Below are 25,937 nucleotides of genomic sequence, written 5' to 3'. Positions count from 1 at the left end.
GTAAACATTTTAATGTCTTCTCATGTATCTTTGACATGCTTTTGTCAAAACGAGTCACAAATTTCGTTTGCTTCATCGAAGGACAAATCAGTCAGCACACACAGTCCTTCTGTGAAACTGGAAGGGAACTCCTTATTTGGACTAGGGCAGAATGGAGTCCTCCAAAGAGTGAAAGAAGGGATCACCAATGAGATGACATGATGGATGTCATTGTTCTGACGTCATCAAAAGACGAGCTCTCAGTCTCATTTCTGGGATCTATCTCGGAGTTAGAGCTCAGAGGACTAGGTGCCATAAAGGCACGTGTATCAGCTTGTTTATTTGCCCTGGAGTTCTTTCTAGCAGAAGGTGCCAGCCGTGGTAACACAACTCCCAGAATACCTTTCCCGGTAGCAGCCGCCACAGGGGCGTGTCCCGTGGCGGAGTTACACCAGCAGGTTCTGTGCAAGCAAAGGCTTTTCCTTTCAGATTCCCACTTCCTGAAACCAAAACCATTGAGGAGAAACGCTGTATTTCCAGGAAGGTTGTACCGGAATTAAGGATTTTCAGAGTCACATTGCTGGTCTTAAGTTTCTCCTCTTCTCTGGGATCAAAGTGAGTACCAGCCTTCACATGAGAACTTGCAGGAGATGCGGGTGCAGATGCAGGGTGGAGGCAGCAGTTTTTCCTTAGAGGTGACTGCGGGAGACTCAGCCTGTTCCACTTCCTAGTCTCGACTGCATTTAAATAACTATGGAGCTCTTAGAAATGTTTGCGTTATTTTAGCAGGGACAGGATAGGACTACCTACCCTACAATAGTAAGTTTCAGTTGGGCGGCGGCGGGGGGAGGGGGTGAACTCTTTTTTAAAATATAAGGGTTAATAGCAATGTACTTTGTCACAAAACTTGTCAAACCTGCTAGTGAACAGCTAACCTTGTTGCTCAGTAAATAAGTGTTGGATGAAGGCATTATAGAGGGTTGTTGGGATTATTTATTTGAAACTGGGTTTGAAGCACGTAAGGAAGCTGTGGTAGAATGGAATCAGTAATTTTGCCAGGACACAGCTGGATGAAAATCACTGCACATTTGGGAAGAAGTGACAGGAATTCTGGGTATGGGCAAGATTTTTGTTAAAAAAGAAAGCACGAATGAAAATTAAATTCCTTTGCGTGTCTGGGTAGAATAGTCCTTTCATTAAAAATTTTAACATTGGAAGTAGAACTCTAGTCTTGAAAGTCACAAATTAAAGCCTTTGAAGTTGTTAGGATTTACAGTGCATGCCAGCACAAAGGAGCAGATGAGAGAATTTTATGTCACAACATAGTGGCATCTCCATTCTAATACTTGTTTCTTGGCATTTGAAAAAAAACGTTGACCTTCTAATTCTCCTAAAAAAGACATTACTGACTTTTGCCTGGCTGAGACCTCATAGCTAAAAATATTTTAAAATTCCTGAAGTGTTTGTGCTGCTTCTGCCCAAATCTGGACATGTCTTCACGGTTTTTTCTTCTCAACGTTGCTGACTGATTGAGAGCATTGGTGATTGTACCGTAGACCCTGCACGCCCGAGTCACACCTTCCCTGAACTACACATGCTTCTGATTTTAGGCCACACCCGTCAAGCCCTTACCATGGAAGCATTAGATTACAGTCTTAGTTTAACATGCATCAAAAGTGTAACTATCGGTTCGGGAGATGTGGCTCTGTGGGAAAAGGTGCTTGTTGTCAAGACTGATGACCTGGGTTCAGTCCCTGGGACCTGCATGATGGACAGACAGATACAGTCCTCACAGGTTGTCCCCTGACCTCCATGTGGGCTGTGAACAGCAGTGGCAGCTGAGACACAGCTGCACATTGAGTGTCCCTGACCTGAAATACTTGATGTATTTTAGAGTTTGGCTTTTTTGTTTGGTTGGTTTTTGTTTTTTGAGACAGGGTTTTTTCTTTGTAGCCCTAGCTGTCCTGGACCTTGCTCCGTAGACCAGGCTGGCCTCAAACTCAGAGACCCCTCTGCCTCTCCCAAGTGCTGGGATTAAAGGTGTGCATCACCACTACCCAGCTGAAGTTTGGATTTAAAAACAAAACATTTGCATATGCAGAATAAGATATTGTTACTTGGCAAAGATGACCAGGTAACAAAATCTACTTACATTTCTTCTCTATATACTCAGAGCATGAAGGTAATTTTATATTTTTTATTTATATATTTACTGCACCTGCATTTTGGCTATGGCTTATCACATGAGGTCAGGTATGGAACTTTGTGACATTACATCACCGCTCAAAAAAAAAAAAAAAGATTGCGTTCTCGATCCTTTTGGATTTCAGATTCTCAAGCTGGTTGTTTCCATAGCTACCCTTCATAGTTCTCACTGAAGTCTAATTAGCACTCGTTTGTAGACAAGGAAAAAGAGAGGAATACAAACTTTACCTGCTGTGTGCGCCAATAGCATCCTAGCCAGACTCCGTCCTTATAGATGCCATACCCTGGATGCAGTCATTTATGACTGTTAATGTTGCACCCATATTTAATCGCTGTGTCTCGCACTCCAGAGTGTGCCTTTGCCTGGCCCAGGAAGCCCTGCTTAGGATCTTCCCAAACCCCAGTTGTCTGTTTACTCTGGTGCGTCCCCTGGTTCATAAGCAATGACATCTGTCAACTTGCGAGGACATCCTGCCAGTTCATCCCAGTCCTTCTTTTCTATAAAACACACTTTAGGGCTTTAGCACACTTCCTTTTTCTACCTCGTGTTGTTCTGCTGACATAGCCTATATTTAAGGTTTCCACACTGCGGGTCATCCTTTTCCAAGATAACCATGTCACTACCCAGAAGTTGTCTCCCATGACTCACGTCCTCCAATAATAATCAAGGAATGAAACACCGTGAGTGAATGCTGATGAATCGGTTTTGATGGTTATCTCTGTGGTTTTTACGTGCCTTTAGTAATTCCTCTGTGCCCAGACTTTCCTATCCCCTCTCCCTCTCTGGTGGGCAAGAGAGACAGCGTGAGGATGGAGGGCTATGGGGTGAGGAGCACAGGGTCTCTCAGCAGCCACCAGAGACACCCTTGGCACACCCACTCTGTGATGTATGGTGACAGCCTCTGTTTGCAGGTAAGACGGGGAACCTCATACTTTTAGCCTTCTGAGAACACCTCTCTCAATCTGTTTCCACTCAATCAAATGAACTCTCACTGTGTTATGCGCGAGCAGATACCAGCTTCATGAAGGACGTAGGTACTAATGTGAGCACCACTTCCCCACGCTCTCCCACTGTTCTCTTCCATTGTCTCTGTAGACAGTATTTCCTTGTGTCTTGAGCTTTTCTACTCCAGTATCTTTCCTCACCCCTACCCGCACTTACTTCTAAATTCAGATTCCGGAGTTGGCAATCACCAAGATACTCTGTAGCTCTCAATTACACTCTTTCATACCCACTCTCTACAAAAATGCTCCTTGTTATTGTGCCTGATAAGACATCCAGGTTCTAGCCAACTTTACAGAAGGGTTTAGTTAAATAAATGTGAATATTTCAACAATCACAACCAATACCATCACCTTACTTCTATTGCTCAACTAATTGTGTGTGTGTGTGTGTGTGTGTGTGTGTGTGTGTGTGTGTGTGTCATATGCCTGTGGACACACCCATACATGCACCCATAGAAGACAGAGGTAGAATTTATGTTTCTTATTCTGTTGCTCTCCACTGGTCAATGGAACGATTCAATGTCCCCAAGCAAAACAAAGTAGCACTGATTGCATTACCTTATTTATAACAACACATCATTCTTAAAACTGTGTGCCGCTTCTTTCTGGAAGTTTCCATTGAATGTTTTTGAACACAGTTAACTGTTTACTTCAGATAGAAAAAAAAAATCAAACTGTGGATGAGAAGGTTGTTGTGATCACTGCAAGTAGAAGGCATTGAGAAATATCAGTTGAATGTGTCCTGTGGGTCAGACTTTCTACTACAAACATATTGTACACTTTATCTTGTTCAATACTCACTGCAATTTTATGGGTCAGGCACTCTTCTTAGGAGTGATTGCCACACCTTCCTCTTCATTGGATGTCAGCACCACCCCATTCCTCTTCCTCATGTTGGATACTCAATCTCTAAGTCCAGCATCTACAGGAACTTTGTCAGTTGTCTGAACCTGATTTGACAGAGCTGGCATTCTCTCCAGACCAGACATTTCCCAGAATCCACAGCTTCTTTCCCCTTCTACCACTGGTCCTGGCCTTATCCACTCACTTCCATCCCACCGATGGCAGCCATACGGGACTGTATTAGGATGTGAAGGGTCTGTTCCCAGGGAAAAGTTTTGATAAAGGCTGGAGGGTGTCGATGATGGTTGACTGTTCAGTCACCCTGTTTGTGTTTGGAGACAAGGGCCAGGAAGAGTGTGTGTGTGGTGGGGAAGGAATGACACATTTCAAAGAAAATCTGAAAGAAAAATCAAAGTTGGTACATACCAAGTTCATCGCTGGGTTAGTTAAGATACAAATGGGAGGAAGCGACACACTCCAAGAGTCATTTCCAAGTACAACTGCACATTTTAACCGAGAGGCCAAAGTCAGACTGCTTGATTAATCTCAGTCAAGGAGTATGCCATCAAACTTTAAAGGCCTATTCTTTATAAAACCTCACTATAATTACTATAGCTATGCTGAGAAATGAGGATATAAAATATTTGTGAGTTTTTTTTCTTGGTGGAACCATAATTTTTTTTTTATGCCAAACTGTGATATCACTTTTTGTGCTCATAAGAATACAGCGTTTTTAATTTTTTTTTAGATTTATTTATTTTATTGCGATGTGTATGGATGCTTGCCTACACATACGTATGTGCTCCACATGCATGCCTGGTACTGGAGGACACCAGAAGAGGACATTGGGTCCCCTGCGGCTGGAGTTATGGATGGTCATAAGTTGTCACGTGGGTGTTGGGAACTGAGCATAAGTCCTCTGCGAGAGCAGCAAGTGCTCCTAACCACTGAGCTATCTCTCCAACCCAAGAATACAATGCTTTCTTTTTCTTTCTTTCTTTTTTCTTTTTCATTTTTTTTTTGGGGGGGGGGTTCAAGACAGGGTTTCTCTGTAGCTTTGGAGCCTGACCTGGACTAGCTTTGTAGACCAGGCTGGCCTCGAACTCACAGAGATCTGCCTGCCTCTGCCTCCTGAGTGCTGGGATTACAGGCGTGCGCCACCACCGCTAGGCGAATACAATGCTTTTAAAAGTCTATAGCTTAAAACAACAACAACAACAACAACAACAAAAGGGGCTGGAGAGAAGGCTCAGAGGTTAAGAGCACCAACTGCTCTTCCAGAGGTCCTGAGTTCAATTCCCAGCAACCACATGGTGGCTCGCAACCATCTGTAATGAGATCTGGTGCCCTCTTCTGGTCTGCAGTCATACATGCTGTATACATAATAAATAAATAAATCTTTAAAAAAAGCAAAGATAATGATGACTTTTAAAGACTTTTATGACTTAGCCCCTCTCGGAAATTGGGGAGCATTCAGTGTGTTCACTTGCCAGGCAGCTACAGTCTGTGAAAACGGAAGTCAGAGCTAAAGACAAGAGGGGGGAAGCTTAACTATTATGCAACACACTGCAGAAGTTCCACAGTGTCTCAACACAGCTATTCCCCAGTAACAGTAGATAAGAAATAGCCTCCCTGGATGGGAACTGCACATTCCTGAAGTTGCGTGTGATGCAGAGCATCTAGGAGGCCCCTGAGCATGTGCCTTCATCTACTTCATCTTCAGGTCCTTGCATCTACTTCTGAGAGCAGGAGCAGTCACTGCCATAAGCAGGAAGCATAGGATCACTGACTGAGCTGCAAGTGAACATCTTAAGAATGTCGTGCTTATGGCTGGAAAAATGGCTCAGCAGTTAGGAGCACTGGCTGCTCTTCTGGGGGACCTGAGTTCAGTTCCCAGTCCCCACGTGGTGGCTCACAGCCATCTGTTCCAGGGAATTGTACACATTCTGATAGACATACAAATATGCAGACAAAATACTCATATGTAGATAAAGTAAATATCAAGGGAAACATATCTCTGAAGTTCAAGAGAGAGCTTCGGGCTGGAGATGGGAATCAGAAGTTGTCAGCAAACTCATGGTGTTTAAAATAGGTAGTTATAGGGCAGATGTGGTGGCATATGCCCTTAATCCCAACACTTGAGAGCCATGAGCAGAAGGATCAGTGTGAGTTTGAGGCCAGCCTGGTCTACATAGTGAGTTCCAGGACAGCCAGAACTACACAGAGAAACCCACATGAGATCCACATAGCATACCACATGTCATCTTAACCACTCTAAGTACACAGTTTGATGTCATTAAGTAATACGCTATCTCACAGAAGCATCCCTGTTCCCACGTATGCTAACCTCTCATTTTCATTCACCTGAGCCCCGCCATCACTGTCCTGCTTCTCAAGGAATCTGACTCTTCAGAGTACCTCAGAGAAGTAGACTTAAGCAGCTTTTGTCCTTTCGTGGTTTGTGTGTTTCACTCCCTATAAGCCATCTAAGTTCATCCATGCTGTAGCATGTGTGCTTCCTTCTCATGCTCACTCCGTACATGTACATACAACATCTGTCTATCTGTTGATGATTAGTGGATGTATACGTTGCTTCCACTGTTTGGCTATTGCAAATACTGTTGATGTGCACATGATTATGCAGGTCTTTCTTTGAGACACAGTTTTCAGTTTTTTTGGGGGGGGTGTATATTCAGAAGTGGGATGGTTAGATCAGATGGGAATTCTATTTTTTTTTTAAATTTTCTTAAGGAATACAAGGGTTCTAACTTCTCTGCTCCTTCCTCAACACTTATGACTTTCTCCTTATAGTGAATATCCTAATGGATGTGAGATGACATCTCATTGTGGTTTGGGTTTGGATTCCTGTGATAGTTAATGACAATGAGGATCTTTTTGTGTTCTTGTTGGTCATTTATGTATCTTCCATGTCTATTTAAAGACTTACCCAGTATCTTTAAGTTAGGTTGTTTCTTGTGTGTTATTGAATAATAGATGCTCTTTATGTATTATGGATATTAACTCCTCAGCAAGGATATGACTTATAAACAACTTCCCATTTTGGAAGCCTCCATTCTGTTGATAGTATCTTTTGGTATACAGATGGTTTTAATTCTGAATTTATCTTCTTATTCTATTGCGTGTGATTTTGATGCAATTGTTTCCACGACCAAGGTCATGAAGCTCAACTTCTGTGTTTTCTTCTAAGAGTTTTACAATTTTAAGTCTTACATTTGAACCTTTGAGTCATTTTGAGGGTTTTTTTGTATAAAGTAAAAGTCTAACTTCGTGTGTGTGTGTGTGTGTGTGTGTGTGTGTGTGTAAACATTCGGTTTTCTCAGCATCAGTTACAGAAGAAGAACTGTACTTTTCTCACTGAAGGCTTTCATCAGTCTTGCTGAAATCATTTAACCACAAGTATGGTGGTCTGTTCTGCAGTCTCTCATTGATCTGAACAGATGTATATTATGATTTTTGAATGCTATAGCTTTGTGGTAAGTTTTATTTATTTACTTTATTATTTTATGTGTACAAATGCTTTGCCTATGTGTATGGCTGTGCACCAAATGCATGCAAGTGCCCCAGGAGGCCAGAAAAAAAATTTCTCTGGAACTAGAGTTACAGGCTGTTGTGAGCAGCCATGTTGATGCCAGGGACTGAACCAGGACATCTGGAAAGGGCAGCCCAGTGCTCTTAACCCCTCAGCCATTGGCCCAGCCTCTGTAACAAGTTTTAAAAAGTCTTCTAACTTTATTCTTCTTTTAAAAAATTATTTTAGCTGTTCATTCAGGGATACTTCACTTTCTATATGAGTGTTTTGCTGGATTTTTTAATTTCAAAAAAAATTATTATTGTTGTGCCCACATTGTGAGACCCCCCCCCCAACAGAGCAAGACCACCACAGAGCCAATATCTAATGCAAAATGCACATGGATTTATTGGTAACAAGCAAGCCTAGCCTTGGTCCTTGTCTAACACTCTGACACAGAGGGTGGAGGAGGAAGGCCCTGAGCTCTGACAGTGAGGGGTTTTGAAAGGGAAAAACTGCAAACAGAGTGGTACAAGCTTTTTCATCACATGATTGGGTGAGGGTGTGTAACCTTTGAATGTACTGGTTGTGGTTATAGTTATCATTTTTGGGGCAGGCCTGGACATGTCCCAGGCTTTGTCCTTGAGCTGCCATGGAGGCTGGCTGGCCTAGCATGTCCTGACTGTGGGGGCTGACTCAGAGGCCCAGACTCTGTCCTTGACTCATGCACGCAGTTCTAAGTTGGTGAGGGGTCCCAGACAGTAAACAACTGACTGAACCTTGAGCAGTCAGAGTCCATGCAGAAAAGGAGCTACTGCAAGGACTGTGTCTTTTGTTCATGGCCCTCCCAGAAACTGCTTGCTCAAGTCTCAGGAAACTGAAATTGAGGCCTGATCTCTGAGAGAAGATTGGCAGCCTGTTATGGTGTCTGTGTGATCCTTTCAGTCTTCAATACTTTTTAAAGTTTTATTAAGTTAATATGCAAAGTAATGAGTCTTGCTATGCCATTTTCATACACATGTATCCTTATACTTCCTTCTAGCTCATCCCCTTTCATTCATTTTAAACAAAAATAGCTGCTGCCACCCTATATGAACAAATTTATATTTATTTTGGTTACTGCTATGTATTTATGCCATTAAAACTGCAATAGAGAAATAGTTTTCATTGGTTAAGTACAGAATAGTACACAAATAATAGTACAATGACATGTGTAAATATTTTTCTCAAATTACATGCTTTGTATATTTTAGATACTATATGAGAAAAATCTGACTGATGAGGTCAACTTTAGAATACAGCATTTATATGAAGTAGGAAATAATGAAAGAGTTTTATTAAAGTATTGACCTATTAAGTTTGAATAACTACAATTCTGGGATTTATTTACTTACTCAACAAATATTTACTGAGTTTCTTTTTTAAACCAGGAGAACATGGATTATACAGAATCATTGCTTTTGGAGGAAGTAAATACTAAGCAATATTATAATTTAATGTAAGATGAATTGCCAAATTGTCTTACTAATAAAAACTCAGAGCCAGATATTGGGGTGAAAAACTGAGAAATCAGAGAAATAGGACAAGCCACAGCCAACCTCACCTCACTGACACCTCAGTCTCCACAGAGACCTACTTCCCGTATATCTACTCCTATATGCCTTTCTGTTCCGTTCTCTCATTTGCTCTCTCTGCCCAGCTACATCACTTCCTCTTCCTGCCCAGATCTATCACTTCCTGTCTGTCTGTACAGACCTCCAGACCTTCATGGTTAGTGCTGGGATTAGCTCAGTCAGTACAGCACGAGACTCTTAATCTCAGGGTCATGGGTTCATGCCCCACGTTGGGCACCAGAGGTAAGACACGTTGCTAAATAGTCTGATTAATAAAACTCAGAGCCAGATATTGGGGTGAAAAGCTGAGAGATCAGAGAAACAGGACAAGCCACAGATGACCTTACCTCACCGACAATTTAATTCAAGTCTAAATGTGTCATGAATTTTCTCTCTCACATTTAAACTTTGTGTCAGTCTGTGGAGGAGGAAGTAGTGTTAGCCTCGTTTAGACACTGATGAAGCTAGGTTTGGGAGTGTAGCTTTAGTGGCAGAGCATGATGCTAAGATTCAACCTGCAGTGCCACCAAATAAATGATTAAATTTAAAAAAATAGAGATTGATGAAACTAAAGGTCATTTCAGAAAGCCTGACTATGTTACTGAAGGTTGCACAGTGATTTGTGGTAAGGCTCGGAGACAAGTTCAAGGCTGTCTACTGTCAGCCCTCATAGCTTTTCCTGACTCAGGGTTTTTCTATGACTTAGAAGACAGCTATCTGTAAAGTGAACGCAAATATCATGCTGAGCAATAAAGTCTCCTCCATTAGAGGCCATGGCAAGATTTAGGGAAAAGCTGAGTAAGACGGAGAGAAGAGAATCCATCCATTTATCTACTCACCTCCCTGCATTGAACTTCTTCAATGCTGGTCACAGTGTTAGACACGGGGATACAATAGAGAACCTGTGCGATGCTGCTGTACCTGTAGACAGGAAGCACTGTCTACTGGGAGGCAGTTAGATGACTGACTTCTGGTAGAAGGTGGCATCGAACCCTGTAGCAGAATGGAAACAAAGCATAGAAAGCAAATGGATAAGGGGGGTAGAGTGAATATGAGCAAGGTACAATGTCATACATGAAAGAAATAACATGTGAAAGCCCATTTATTTATGCTGCTGCTACTACTACTACTACTGTTAATAATAGAATAGGAAACAAACATCAAGAATGCATTTCCAGGGTAATACAGTCAAGTTCAATATGGCAGAAGCTACATAAATGGCAGGACATGCTAAATCAGCAGATTGGAGTTGAGGAGGTTGGAATTCATTCTCCAGGCAACACAAGCTGCTTTTAAGTAACAAGGCAACAGTTTCTTCTTTTCAAGAAGTTCCCTGACAGTGTGTAAACGATGTGCTGTAAGAGCTGAGAGATCTGGGCAGGAAGACCAGTATGGAAGTTAATGGTCCAAACTGGAGATACACAGAGTCCAGCACAGAAGACATGAAAACCACGGTTATGAGGCACAGTTGGCCGACTTCATCAGCTGTCAGATGTGTTAAGGCCAAGGAGAGGGAAGATAACAGTGCATGGTCAGAAGCACCCTGGGGTTTCAGCCCGTGGAGGGTCTCTGAAGCATTTGATCAATATGTAAGGCTCTTTACCTTGTTGGTGTTTATACTCAGCCATTCTAAACTATTCATTTAATAGACCCCCCCCACACACACACATACCCAACATACACCCAAATAGTTTAAGCATGCCTTGCGATGCTGTCCACAGATCCGGTAGCAAACCACACTAAGCACTATGGATTTTTGAGACAATTGATGAATAAGTTGTTTTCCGAGGTGAAATTTGGACAGATTAGTGCACTGTCACTGAAATGAAGCTCAAAAAGATGATTGATCAGGTTAACAGCATGCACAGCTATTTTAATGCCCCGTAAATTTTTCTCTGGGTCATCACCTGTTTTGAAAATCACGTGAGCCATTTTTGCTCTTCAGAGTGCACCATTCGCTTCCATTAATAAGTAAGTAGGAAGTTCAAGTGTGTCTGTGCTGCTGGGTTGTGTTCCACCAGAAGAGGGCAGCAGTGATACTCCAAGAAGAAGAATGGCTTTAATCAGCTCTGAAAAATGGCTTTAAAACAGGTAGACCAAGGGTTATAAATAGGGAAGGCACAAATTCCCGGTGCTGATACCCTAGTTATTATTAAAAACTAACTCATTTTCAAAAAAGAAAATTCCAGAAAGACATTTGCTAAAATTTCAGAAAAATCATATGAAATACCATAGTGTGATGAGGTAACATTTGTGGAGATTTCTGTTAATACCAATGAGGATTGATACTAAGAGGTATTCTGAAAAACTTGCACTTCTTTGTAGAAAAAGGCTAGAGAATGACTTAAAATTAGCAAAAAGCATCTTCTTTTCTTGGAACATTGCAGATGTCCTCGAAATAAAAGGAAATGGTTCCAAGTTATCGCCGGTGAGAAATGCATAGGTGTTGGCACTAACAGTGGCTTCCCAGATGGGGCCCACACAGCTGTTGTAAACGCTGAACAACAATGGAGGGGTTTTTACTAGACGTCAGTACTAATACTAAGAAATACTAGCATCAGCTCCACATAGGAAACAAGACGGATTCTTCTTAGCTGTCTTAGAGTATTATATTATTGTGAGGAAGAAAGATATTTAATAAAACTGAGCAATTTACTAGTTAAGAGAATTTTGTTTCAGCAAGAAAAAAAAGGAAAGCAGCCTCCTGAAGGCCTACAAACAAGAGTTGATATGGAAGAGAGTGAAATTGAAAATAGGACTCGAGGAGAAATTATTTTAAGTTAGTTGGGGCAGGGACAGGGCTTGGTGGGAGGGCTGGACTCCTGATCCCCCTGCTTCCAACTCCTGGGTAGCTGAGATCACAGCCAGTGTGGTGCAATTCCCCTCTCTTGATTTTAAGGCCCGTTTATACTGTTTTGTTTTATTTTAACTATAAGAAAATCAGGAAAATCAATATTAATTGTTGCACCAACTTTGCCAACTTCCAGAGCTTGGGGTTATAAAACATCCCAAGCCTCCTTGACTGTATGATTCAACTCCAAGTCAGCCATCAGCTAACATAATGGTCTTTACAGGCAGATCCACCTTCCCCAACCCCCGATCTGCTGAGTCTGGCTGCATTTTGTTGGCCACATAGGTTGCTTGTGTTTTTACAAGCCCCATAGACTTTTGTTCTCTCCCTTTGGTTTCCATCACATCACTTCCTGGACTGGGGTTGAAGGAGCAATTGGGGTTAAATCTGACAGTCCCCAGCTGGCTGTGACTGGTTCTGGATGAGCCTCAGTTGGTTTTTCCATCACACATCTTGGTTCTTTCATTCACCTGTCTCTGTCTCCAGAGCACCCATTTCAACCCAAACCCAGCTTAGTCACTCCTGCTTCCTAATGCCCAGCTTTCTCTCTCTGCAGTTAGAGACCTGACTCTCCAGGAAGAACTCTTGGGTTGCCTGTAAATCATCAGCCGTTATTTTATCCTGCCCTCTGCCTTGGAGAAACATGTTCTGCTTGTGCCCAAGCCTGCTCCACTTTTCTTAAGCCAACCTCTTGGACCTCCTTTATGACTCTTCTCATTGTTCCAATTCCCTCTTCTAGTTTGACTTTACTTTTGCTACTGACATCTTTTCCTTAGCTACTGGGCAGATATTGGGCAACAGAATAATTCTCATGAAAAATTCATTTCTCTTGAGACTATTAACTCCCCCCCTTCCTTCTCCTCTTAACAGAAGTGCCTCTAAAAACAGTGTATGGATGTCCACTTATCCCTTTTACTTCTTTGCCATTCTCCCATCAGCCCCTTGCAGTCCGCCCTTTCAGAGGAATGGATGCCCATTAAATCACAAGAGCTTCGATTGCCTGGGCCTTTTGCCTCTCCTTGAACTTCTATAGAGTGTGGGCTGGGCACAGCATCCTGTCTACTGCACCCTGAGGGCTCTGGTATTTCAAGTTTCTAGATCTTGCTTTTTAGTCTGCTTTCCTACTGTCTGGCCTCTGAGTTCAGCCATCCTCTCAAATTCTGGCTCTTCTCCATAGTTTATCCTCCCTCCACTCACCGATTGAACTTAGGACCTATGCTTGCTATTTGTGTGTTCAACATCTGAGCCACATCCGCCAGCAGGCCACAGTTTATCTTTGCCTGCACTGGAGACTCAGGTGTCTTCCCCATGTGGATGATGATGCCCAAATATCTCTAGTTTGAATCTCCCATGAATTTACTTCACAATTCCCACCTTCTATGAAACACTCCATCAATCTTCAGGCTGTTGTGGGAACTTCTAACCAACCAAGCCTGAACTCACGACAGTTGACATGGTCTATAGAATCCTTCACCTCCGTCCTTGCTGCAACCCTGCCCCATCTCCCTCAGGCCAGTGTGCACCCCTCCACATTACTGCTTTGCTCCTCAGATCCAGCCTGCTACCCATCACTTCCTGACATCATTCTGCCCTTCTATGTGTAGCCTCCACTGGTCTTCAGAACAAAGCCTTACATAATTAAATCCCTCCTTTCCCCAGACATTCAACCATTTGTGATCATAGGAGTCTTGATATACATCTGTGAACCCTGAGCCCTAAAGTTCTGATGTCTTTTTCATCCTTGTAGCCAATCCAGAACCTAGCACATATCAAGTGCTCAGAAAATTTTTATTAATTTTTATTGGTGGGAGAAAGTTGCCACAGACTTTAATTTTTACGAATTGGTGTTCTTGCTGGGCGGTGATGGCGAACGGTTTTAATCCCAGCACTTAGGAGGCAGAGACAGGAAGATCTCTGTGAGTTTGAAGCCAGCCTGATCTGCAGATCGAGTTCCAGGACAGCCAGGTCTACACAGAGAAACCCTGTCTCAAAAACCAAAAACAAAAATGAAAAGAAATGAGTTGGTGTTCTGGAAGAGCACAGAATTTATAGTAGACAGGGTACAGCATGAAAGATATAGAAACATTTTTAAAAGTACCTTGGGTCAGTACAGTTGACACTTTTGGTGTTGTCTCTGTCCTGGTTTGGTTTCTGTTCCTGTGACAAATAAGGATCGAAAGAAACTGGGGGGGAGGGGGGAGTTATTTGGCTTAGACATCAGAATCACTGTCCATCATAAAAGGATGTCAGGGCAGGAACTCAAGGTTTAGAACCTGGAGGCAGGAACTGAAGCAGAGACCGTGAAGGAACATTGGTGACTGGCTTGCTCCGCATGGCTTGCTCAGTGTTTTCTTATAGCACTGAGGACCACCTGCCCAGAGGGGACACTACTCCCAATGAGCTGGGCCCTCCCACACCAATAATCAATAATCAAGCCATTCCTTCTCACATCCCATTTTCATGTGTTCGCTGTGCTCTTTCCTGCTACTGAGATTGCTCCATGCCTGCCAACCAGCAAGAGGAATCCTTTGGTTACTCTTTATGATTGAATAGGGATGGACAGCTAAGTCTAGAAATTGCTGAAGCTACACATTTGCTAAGACTTTATGTCTGAGTTAAAGATGCTGTAACTGAGTCACTGTTTGTTGAGGGCCTGAGTCAGGGAGGGATCATGTGTGTAGAGCTAATCAGAAGCGTGGCTAGAAAGGGATGCCCAGAAATACCTGCTAGCTTCAACTCTGCTCCCTTACCAGCTAACATGGCGCCTGGCACATAGTAGGCCCCATGAAACACAGTCACAGGGAAAGACAAACAGACAGCTTCTCTAACAGCTTCCATTTCCTGGTTTTAACCTCCCACCCCACACACACACACAAAGAAAAAGTTTTCCTATCCTTATTTCTAAGAGACATGATTGTGTCTGCCTAGCAAACCCTGTCTGTGCTAAAGTTAGTCAAGTGCATCTAGTTCCCGTGATCAAATTAAACCTAAGAATGTCTTAACTTGGGAGCCCCATCAGTCATTGTCCCACAAATCTCCAGTGACACAGGTACATTGTACACTCTTGGAAACCAGCAACCATAGATCCAGGCACTGTTGGTGGAACATGGTGTCATTTAGTGCCTACAGGAAGGATAGGGATGGGTCGGGAGGCATTTGCCAACCTGAGCTCTGGAGACAGGAGCAGGGCAGGCCTATGTTAGACTTCCGGAATACCAATGAGCTGTGTTTGTGGTAGTGTGGGGGACTTCTTTGCAGGTTCTGCCTCTATACTCAGTTCTTGTGCAGCAGACGAAGGAGAATCATTTTTTTTCCTGCCCACCAAGCAGTAGGGCAGCACCCCTGCCCTGGAGAACTTTGTAAACTTAAAAAAGAGGGCGACTTTGTAGTTTAAAAGCCATGAACAATCATCATAGGTCTGAAAAATAGATGAACAAAATACTTGAAGGCAACTAGGAGATTGCTCCCTTGTAGGTTTTAACACCAACTCTACACCCTCGAACTAGCTCTGTGGCCTTGGTCAAGGCAGCAAACCTCTAGTAATTGAGAATAACACTACTTCCTAGATGTACCTGAAGTGCCAAATCAGATAATGCCTGTAAACTCTTAGACCAGTGCTAGCAGCTGAGTGGTCAGTACTGGGGTGCGGAGGCATCATGTAAGTTGTCAGTGCTTTTGTAATGCAAACATTAATGAAAAGAAGATTTGTTAGTCAAAAGAAAAGGCAATAAATTTCTTTAAGTGTGGAAATGTGGCACTGAAGCTCATGTTCAAGCCTTCCTCACTATTAACATCCTAAAATAACTCCCTAAATAGTAAGGAATAAAAGGGGACAAAATAAATTTCTAACAAGACGTCAGCGACAAGGCAAATACTCATCAGTCATGGGTATCAATCTATAGATAGATAGATAGATAGATAGATAGATAGATAGATAGATAGATAGATGATAGATAGATAATAAATAAACTTTCCAAGTAAAGAAGCCATGTGTAAACTCTTAGATTCCATCTTCTGAAGACCTTAAAAGCATTTTGTAAACTGTGTGACCTGCAGATGGCGAACTTGGATAATGGAAACACTAAGCCACGACTGCCTGGCCAAAGAAAGCTGGTATTTGTGTTTAAAAAAACAAAACAACAACAAAAAAAAATAAAATAAAAACCAAATTAATGAAGAAAAAACCCTGGTTCACTAATAAAGGTTGACTGTGGTTCTGTGACAGAATTCCTTAGGATGTAAGGAAACCTCTGATGGGACTGTTTGTCTGTCTGGGACACACTGTTGAGGGGCTGGTAGGAAGGTTTGCTTCAGGCTGAGAGTCTACACTGGCTGTAGTGTCTGAGGTGACAGGAAGGCACATCATGCAGAGACCATAAGCAGCTTTCCCAGCAGTCCCTGAGTGGTACAAAAGTGCTGCATCTCCAGTATGTGGACACACCAGTACTCAATAACCCAAGTCCAGGCTGTGTCTACAGTGTCTATACCTTTTTATCTAGATAAATAATTCTGCTCTCTGGTGCTTGCTTGTGGCCACAGTTGAGTGTTTGTTCTTCCTACTCCCCACGGTAACCCTTTAGAGACCAATTATCATCCTTTATTGACATCGTTTTGCTGGCTGACAAAGATTTCCCGAGTGACAGTCAGGCATTCAGGATTCCTAAGGGACCTCTTTAATATTCTCATAAAATCTATTTGTTCTACTTGAGAAACATTTTTCTCTCCTAAAAATTCTACCATGGAGTAAGGTGGAATTTTTACCATCCCAGGCCACAAAGACAATATTTGTGGATTTGTGGGGGTAAATCGGTGTGACTTCCCAAACTGTGTCTGTTCATGCAGTGGCCCAAGAGGTTTTGTTGGTCTTTTCAGCTGTGAAAGCCCAGAAACTCCCCCAACATGATAGATGGGTGACCTTTTACTGCATTACGAATCAGGGTCACTGTTTCCAAAGAGCCTCTTGGCTTGTGGGTCAGGTGAAGGGACATCTCTAGGCTTCCATGGCCCTCTGCCCTGCCATTTATCACAGGGCTGTAATTATCACCTCCACACACTGGGCTCCCCACCAGTGAGTGCGGCTGGAGTCCAAACATCAGTGCCTTAGTCACCTGTTAACTCTTTGCTCATGTCTGCCATGTACACTGGAAAATTCTCCGTTGAAGACTAAATCCTTGTGCTTGGAGATGATGATAAGACAGTGAGCAAAGTGAAGACCAGTTTAGAAGAGGGAACACAAGCCAGCTGCTTAAGGAGCAATGTACCCAATATTAGACAGTACCATTCCTAAGGAACAGAAAAAAAAAAAAAGAGCCGTCTGTGGGGGCCAATGTCTCTAACCCCAGCACTTGGGAGGCAGGAGCAGGTGGATCTCTGAATTTGGGGCCAGCCTAGTCTACAGAGTGAGTTTCAGGACTACACAGAGAAACTCTGTCTTGACAAATAAATAAATAGATAGATAGATAATAGATAAATCAATAAATAAATAAATAAACAAGCAAACAAACAACAACAAAAGGGGGTGTTTAATGTACTCCATTTATTTTTACGCTCTCAAGAAGCTAAGGTACAACTGAATTTTGGTGACTATATCCCAGGAAAAACTTAAGTCTCCAGAGACCTTAGTGTTTGCTTGCTTTTACCCTTTCCTAAAACGAGTTTCATGTCTTCAGAGCAGACTCCTTAGCTGTCAGCATGAGGCAATTTCGGTTTGCCGATAGCTTTTAAATAGTAAGGTGGCAGCTCACCTATGATATGGTAAACTAGAAACTACCAGAAAACTTGGAAATGATGTTTTGTCAGAATGGATTTAGGGGACGGAGAGCTAGCTCAGGAGGTAAGAGCATGTACTGACCCTACAGAGGACCTAGCATCCATTCTCAGCACCCACTTTAGGCAGCTCACAATGACCTATGCCTCCAGCTCCAGGAGACCTGATGCCTGTGGCTTCCACAGGCACCTACACCCTTGTACATGTACCTTGATACACACATACATACACCAATTAAAATAAAAATAGGTATTTTAAGAATTGTCTTTTGAAGATTAGATTTGGATTTGAAAATACTGTCAGGGAAGGCAGACCAGGGAGGGTGTGGCTGAGGGGAATGGTTGACAATCCAAATAGAAGTGATGCCCATGTCACTTCCACGTAGTACCCCTGGAGCGGACAGTGGGCATCTGGCACGAAATAACAGCTACGTTCAAGGACACAAGGACACACACACTGGTGGAGTACAGGACTGCTATCTCTGCCACGGCAAACACCCAATAAAGACTTGTTAACTAGACAAGCAATTGTGTGGCGGAACTGCTAAGCCTCACTAAAGGTAAGGCATTTATTTGCTTATGTAGTTACTTGGGCACCGAGATTCAGGAAGTGGAATGGCATGCATTATTAAAATGTACATCAACAAGTGGAGGAGAAATTAACCTGAAAAACTCGGATGGAAGGAGCTGGGGAAGATGATGATTCAGTGTTTAAAGTGTTTGCTGCACAAGTGTGAGGACCTGAGTTCAGATCCTCAGACCCTACATAAATAGCAAGTGGGTACAGTTGCCCACCCATAAATCCAGCTCTCAGAAGACAGAGACAAGGCATCTCCAGAGCAAGCTGACTAGCTGGACTAGCTGAATTGATGAGCTCTGGGTTCAACTGAGAGACCCTACCTTGACGAATAAGGTAGAGAACAACTGGCCATCACACATCTGTATACTCACACACATGTATGAGCACCACACACACCAGAGAGGAAAAGAAACTTGTACAGTAGGCTATTTAGGAAAAAAGAAAAAAACAATACCCTGGGAGGTGAGGTGAATTAATCCACACAAGAGGAATGACTGTAGGTGCCGAGCTCCCTGATAACTGTCACAAGGGAAGCAAGCTGGAGCACGCAACTCTCATCAGCCTGCCAAGGAAGCATGTCAGTGTGTCTGAGATGCACACACACTCTTAGAAGTTATCTCTAGCAAGAATTTACTATAGAATACTAGAAGGAGGAGGAGGAGGAGGAGGGGGAGGAGATGTTTGATAACAGTTATGTGAACACTACATATGTGTTACTATGGGCCAAAATTTGGGTTCAGCACCAGCAAGGCCCACATAAAGCAACCGACATCGGGGAGAGAGGAAAATGGAACTCATGTATGAAACTATATGATACCGAATGAACAAGAAAGTGTAAGCTCTGGCAATAGTTCACAATTTTGCAACTGGTCATGAGGCTGGATTTATAATCCACTGAATCACAAATTATAAAGTGGGAGTTTCACTCAGTGGTTAAAATGTTTGTTTAACAAGCATGAGGCCCTGAGTTGAAACCCTATTACCAGCACCAATGAAAACTACTAAATTCAGTGTTCTTGCCAAGGAACAGAACGGTCCATGCATGCCTACCTTAAGGCTTCTTGTCATCAGTCTTTCTGTCTTGTTCACCCCCCAACCCCACGCCCCAGCTTCTTTATCCTATCATCAAAACCTAGGGATTTGTTTGTATGAATCAGCTCTGTGGACATTTTTCCTTTGGGAAAAAAATATGCAATTAGGCTAATGGATCAAAATTCCTGTCACTGGGAAAGCAGCTTTCTACTTGTTCTTCTCTGAGAGCTGTAGGAAAAACTTTTATGCTGTAGCAGTTTTTATGTACAGTCATCTCAGTCTGAGATCTTCCCTGACCATGGAGCAATCACCAGGAGGCTGTTTATGTGGGCAGAAGTGTCACAACATCAGGTGCCATGGGAACTAGCCAATATCTCAGAAACTACTGTGTGCCTTCCGTACCCTTCAGTCTGGTTTTCTAATGTCACTTAATGTGATGGTATAGAGCTGCTGTGTCAAATATCATCTCTTAGACAAGAGCCTCTCAGCTTCTATGCACAGGCAGTTGTTTCCTGAGACCAGATGTTCAGGACCTATCAGAACCCAGGAACAAACACTGAGGGGTATTTCTCAAGGAAAGCAGTTATTTTTCAAAGAGCTACAGGTTTGCTGTCAACTCTGGGGGCAGCTAAACTATAGTTTCCTTATATCAGAATTTCGTCAGCTTCAAATAATGTCCCAGTCTGCCACAAACATTGAACCTGCACTGTATTTCCTACTTCACAAAATCTAAGTGGTTTATCCTTTGAACTAAACCAAATGAAGAAAGATTTTTTTTTTCATCAAGCCTGTTTATTTGTGTTTTAATTTTACACATCAGCTATGGGTTCCCCTGTCCTCCCCCCTCCCGCCCCCACCCCCACTTTCCCCCTATCCCCTCCCCTCCATTCCCATCTCCTCCAGGGCTAAGACTCCCCTGGGGATTCATTTAAACCTGGTGGATTCAGTACAGGCAGGTCCTGTCCCCTCCTTCCAGGCGAAGAATGATCTTTGTTTGTGGCCTTCCTCACATGTAGAAGGCATGTGGTTTACTGAATAGCCATCTGTGCAGTATTATCTTGGCTGTATTGTTTTGGTGGAAACTTACCAAGTGTATGTACCCATTCTTCCCCAAACTGCATACAAAGTGTAGCAAATTACCTTTCTCAGCATGTCTCCGATCTCTCGACCCATAACTGCCAGATGCATTTGTAAATCTCTGATCACTTGCAGGGTTCCTCTCTGATACTTGCATATTCTTTACCAATGCATCATTGGGATTGTCCACTAGCATGTGCTCACTGATATGTTAGCACCAGTGACATGATTTCAGTGATGTCCTGTGGAAGGGTGGTGATGCTCAGGGTCTGCACACACTAAATGATGAACAGAACTGTCAGGGAGCCAATGCAGGAATTCTATCAGCTGCTTGATAGGTCACCTACAGTTTCACACCTGGGATTTGGAAAATAAACAGTTTGGAGCCAGAATGACCACCCCTTAAAATCAAGCATTTCCTGTTGTTTTTTTCTTTGTGATTCTGGGACTTGTACATACTAGGCAAATAAGTCATGGAGCTATACCCTACCTTCCCTTGTGTCTTTAGTCTGGTTATTGGGTAGGGTAGAAACAATTCCAAAAATAGCTAACAAATCTCAGTGCTTTGTGTGTCCACTCCATATTCACTCCAGAAAAATCACTATCTACCTCTTCAAGCTACTTCCTCAAGGCTGCCCCGGGTCTGTCAACCACATCAGCTCCAGAAGAAAGTAAGAGGTTCTGAATCTTCACTGTGCACTCTCAAGTAACATGAATGTCTGCCAGGCTTTTCAGTTTTGCCAGGGACTTTTAGTTCCAAGTAAGACTTTAGCATCTGCCTACACATTCTAGCTGAAGCTGAAGATCTCTGCAGGTCAAACCATCCTGATTGACCAGGCTCCTCGCTTCTGCCTCTTTGACACCCTCTTAATTCTAACGAGAGTCTATGCTGCAGCTTATCACAATAGCAACCTTGTTTACTTTCATTCCAAGATTTGAAAGCCCAGTGGCCATCTTGCTTTATGGTGATGGTGGGGATATAAGGAATGATACTGTAGTGAATTAGTAACAGACTTAGTGAGCAGACCATTCTGAAAAACATCTGTTCCCACATCCTGTCTCCTATGTGTGTATATTTCTTCTACATTCTACTACATTTCTAGAATCTTGACTTCATTAAGTGTGGGTCACTGTTGAGTTCAATGTGACCTATCACAGACACCAGTGATGGTTAGTCAATTTGACAGACTCCAAAGGACCTCTGGACATACTTGGAAAGGATTATCCTGATCACATTCATTGATGTGGGACGGCCCATCTCAATTGTAGGCAAGATCACTCCCTGGGCAGAGGATCTGGGTCTCTATGTATCAATGGAGAAGGCACACTGAGTTCTAGCAAACATTTGTTGCTTTCTGGTTCTTGACTGTGCATGCAATGTAGGCAGCAGCTTCTAGCTCTACATGTCTTGACTTCCCCAGCACAATGGGTTATGCCTTGAACTGTGAGTCAGAAAACTCTTTGTCTCTTGGCTTGGCTTTTGTTGAGTTATTTTTATCACAGAAACAGAAAAAGAAACTAAGAGACCTCTGTGTCCCCCCCCCCCACCACCACACACACTAGTGCAGAGAATCCAGAACCTCAGGTAGATGACTTGGAGTTAGCAAGTTTGAACAACAGCAACAGTGGTCCTGTGCTCCTCTGTAGTCGGTGCTTTAGTATTCCTTTTCACGAACACTCCACAGTTTGTGCCGATAGAAACTGTATAGGTTAGTATTCCATGAACTTGAATAAACTAGAGTCATCTGGGAAGAGGGAGCCTGAATTGAGAAAATGCCTTCTTCTTTTGGCCTGTAGACAAGTCTGTGAGGCATTTTCTTGATTGATGATTGATATGGGAGGGCCCAGCCCACTGTGGGTGGTGCACTCCCAGGTCAAGTGGTCCTGGGAGGCATAAGAAAGGTAGTTCAGGAAGCCTCTGGCATTTATTGAGCGTAGTTACCATGAGATCTACTACTTTGCAGAAAGATTCTTTTCATTCCCAAGTAATATTCCAGTGTATGGATAGTCCACATTTTGTTTAGCTATCATCGGTGAGTAGACAATTGGGTTCTGCTATGTAGCCAATGTGATTAATGCTGCTGTGAGCAATTGTGGGCCACACATGTTTTCATTTCTGTTGGGTTCATCTTCAGGAATAATAATTTTTGAGAAACTGATACTTACCTTTTAACAAACTGTCCAACTATCTTCCAAAGAGACTATACCACTTCACATTTCTACCAACAAAGAACAGGAGTACCGTTTCTCCTATCCTTGCCTAATTTTGTTAATTTTTTTGTCTTTTTTATTGTAGTGAATATGATTTTATCTTGATGAAAGAAATGATCATATAAATATTAATGTCAGCTTTATCAAGAATTAAATAACAGCTAAGATACGATTTAGGAGACTGAAGTGTTTATTTGAGGCAGGCTCCTTTGTAACCCAGGTTGGCCTCCCTTGGTAGCCAAGGATGACCTTGAACGTCTGATTCTCCTGCCTCCATCTCCCAAGTCCTGGGGTTACAGACAGGTAAATAACACAAATATAAACAAAAATCAAATAAATGATTTAGAGAGAAAGATGAGCCTTGTCTCCCAGCTGTTTTGTGGCCTTTCCTTGGTGTCTGTGTTTTAGCAGTGGGTGTGTCTACAGTTTCTGTGTGGGGGCCTGCAGGACAATGATGGATGGGCTGCTGCGCATCTCTCCCCAACTCGGATTTTGATGCACTGCTACTGAGAGTGTGGACTCCACCACGCTGATGCCTTTTCACCACAGCCCTGGCACACACTGCAAACCAGGCTTTCCTTCAGGAGAACTGTTTGCTAGACACGTGTCAGCGTTGACTCTACACTTTGGGGTAGTTTTTTGTTTTGTTTTGTTTGTTTGTTGTTTGTTGTTTTGTTTTTGTTTTTTGACACAGGGTTTCAGTGTACAGCCCTGGAACTGGCTTTGTGGACCAGGCTGCCCTTTAGCTCCTAGATATCTGCCTGCCTCTGCCTCCCAAGTCCTGGGACGAAAGGCGTGCACTACCACTGCCCATATACTAATTTTTTAAAGTTTATTAAAAATGTCTTTTACTTTTGTGAAGTTCACTAATGCTTATCAAAAAGAATCATATTTTAAAAATACTAAAGTGTTAAACCCAGGAATATCGTCTGCGTGACCGCTGTTTACCTTAGCAATACTTTCTTTAAATAGAAACCTCAAATTAAGTTTTGTTTTTTTTTTAAGATTTACTTAAAAGTTTGGGGGTTTTTAGTTTATGAGTATGTGTGTATGTCAGATGTGTGAGCACCAATGAAAGCCAGAAGAAGGTGCCAGATCCCCTGGAGCTGGAATTAGAGGCAGCTGTGGGCCACTCAAGGTGGGTTCTGGGAACCAAAAGGGGGTCCTCTGGAAGAGCAGCAGATGCTCCTAACCACCGAGCCATCTTGGTAGCCCTCAAATTAAGGTTTTAATAACTATTGCTAGCCCTCAAATTAAGGTTTTAATAACTGTATAGTTGGCAGTTTGTATTTTGGAGATATGGGTGGGCAACAGCAGTGTGACCTGCAGGCATCTTGTTTTTTAGTCAGGTTCAGGTATTAATAACAGTACTTTATCACTCTCACAAGTGAGGAGTAAACTCATATTCTTTGTCTAAGTCTAAATATCTAAATACATAATCTTATCTAAATATCTTGAAAATAACATTTCTGAAACATGATGTGGAGCTTAACCTGACAGCATTTTGAAAAATGACAAACTAATTCTTCATTAGATCTTGAGGTTTTTCTTCAACCAATTTTAATAGTCTATCAAAATTGTCCTAGAAAACATACATATACTTCATGAGATTTTAATCGTTGTTTAGATTTGATTTTTTTCATAGTATTTTTTCTTTTTTTGTTTATTTATTTGTTTGTTTGTTTGTTTGTTTGTTTTACCCAACATGCTCTCATGCAGCTTGGGTTGACCTTCCTTAAACATGCTGTGTAGACAAGGATGACTTTGCGTCTTTGGTCTGCCTGCCTCCAAACGTGAGTGCTGGGACTGTAGATATGCACCACCATACCCCGTTTACCAGGGCCAGTCCTGGACTCTCGGCATGTTAGGCTAGCACTCCGCCAGCAGACCTACATTCCAGCCCACGATAGTTGTGTCTACTGTTTCATGTCATTTTTTGTTTGTTTGTTTTGTTTTTTAGTTTTTTGAGACAGGGTTTCTCTGTGTAGCTTTGCACCTTTCCTGGAACTCACTTGGTAGCCCAGGCTAGCCTCAAACTCACAGAGATCCGCCTGGCTCTGCCTCCCGAGTGCTGGGATTAAAGGCGTGTGCCACCATTGCCTGGCTCATGTAATTATTTTGTGGTCGTGGCCACTCATAGCCCTGGCGGTTCTAGTTTGTTGCTCTCTCTCTGCTGCTTTGCAACGAAGGAGGATTTGTAACTTCTCCATTTTCCTCATTAGAGACCATGCAGCTATGAATTTTCATCTGAATATGGTCTGGTAAAATTTTTTGGTTCAGAAGTATACTGAAAAATGATAGGATTGTATCTAGGGGAAATTTCCAACTGACTTGACTATAAAATTTTAGTTTCCCATAAATATCATAATGCTTTTATACATGTGGGCAGATTTGTTTTACCTTTTATGGACTCATTTTTGGACTTCTTTTGAGCCTGTTACAGTATTGATTTCAATACAGTTCACTAGTTGCATATTATACACACACACACACACACACGTATTCAGATAATATTGTAGAGATGCACTTTAAAAATAATTTTGATTAGTGGACTATTATACGTCATTTTTATTTCTATAACTATCCCCAGTGTTTTGTGTCTATGAAGGCCATTTTTTCAATACATTTTCTTGAATAGATGCTCAGCTTAAGTTCATTTCTTATGTTGAGTGTGAGAGGAAGTTGGCGTACACACATTGTCATTCCAAGGCCTGAGAGAATGGGATCACCCTTGGAAACACTGGCTGATAGATTCTGAGCAGTTCAGACTCAGGAGCGGCTCCCAGCAGGCACAGTAACTTGTTAGTTAGGTTCCTCTCAGAGAACCTCACTAAAGTGAGCTTCACTGCAGGGACAGAATTGCATCCACCTCATCAGGGGAGGCAGCTTCCATGCTCACAAGGCCGAGTTTCTGGTGCATTTCTCAAGGCACAGAGTGGAGTCAAGGATCAGTAATATAGTTGTCAATGGTGACCTGGTTCTGGGTCACCTCAGCAGAGTGGTGGTACGTGCCTATCTCACGGCGCATCCGTTGACTCCTAGTCCTGAGTGCTTTCCTCATAAAGCAAATAACCACATTTGATAAAGAGTACTATTGAAAAAATGTGCTGTAAGCTGCATGTACTTTCAAACATATTTCAAATTCCCCTCACTGGAAGACACAGGTGTTTTTAGAAGGACTGAACCAAGGGGAAGAAGGTAGGGTCAAAGGAAATGTTTTATAGAAGACTATCCAAATCAGAGATG

General features: G+C 42.5%; 1 protein-coding gene across 2 annotated transcripts in view; it reads left to right on the top strand.

Annotated features, from left to right (window-relative positions):
• Window positions 1-270: 270 nt before the first annotated feature.
• Alpk1 (alpha kinase 1) overlaps window positions 271-25,937 on the top strand; it is a 123,240-nt gene continuing 97,573 nt past the window's right edge. For both annotated transcript variants that reach the window (XM_036189410.1, XM_036189411.1), the window contains exon 1: window positions 271-594. The gene's annotated coding sequence lies outside the window, so the exon portion shown is untranslated. The remainder of the gene's footprint in view (window positions 595-25,937) is intronic.

Source organism: Onychomys torridus, chromosome 6 (genome assembly GCF_903995425.1).
Source record: "Onychomys torridus chromosome 6, mOncTor1.1, whole genome shotgun sequence".
Taxonomy (NCBI): Eukaryota; Metazoa; Chordata; class Mammalia; order Rodentia; family Cricetidae; genus Onychomys; species Onychomys torridus.
Note: the sequence above shows the minus strand (reverse complement) of the source record. Positions and strands in the feature narration are given on the sequence as shown.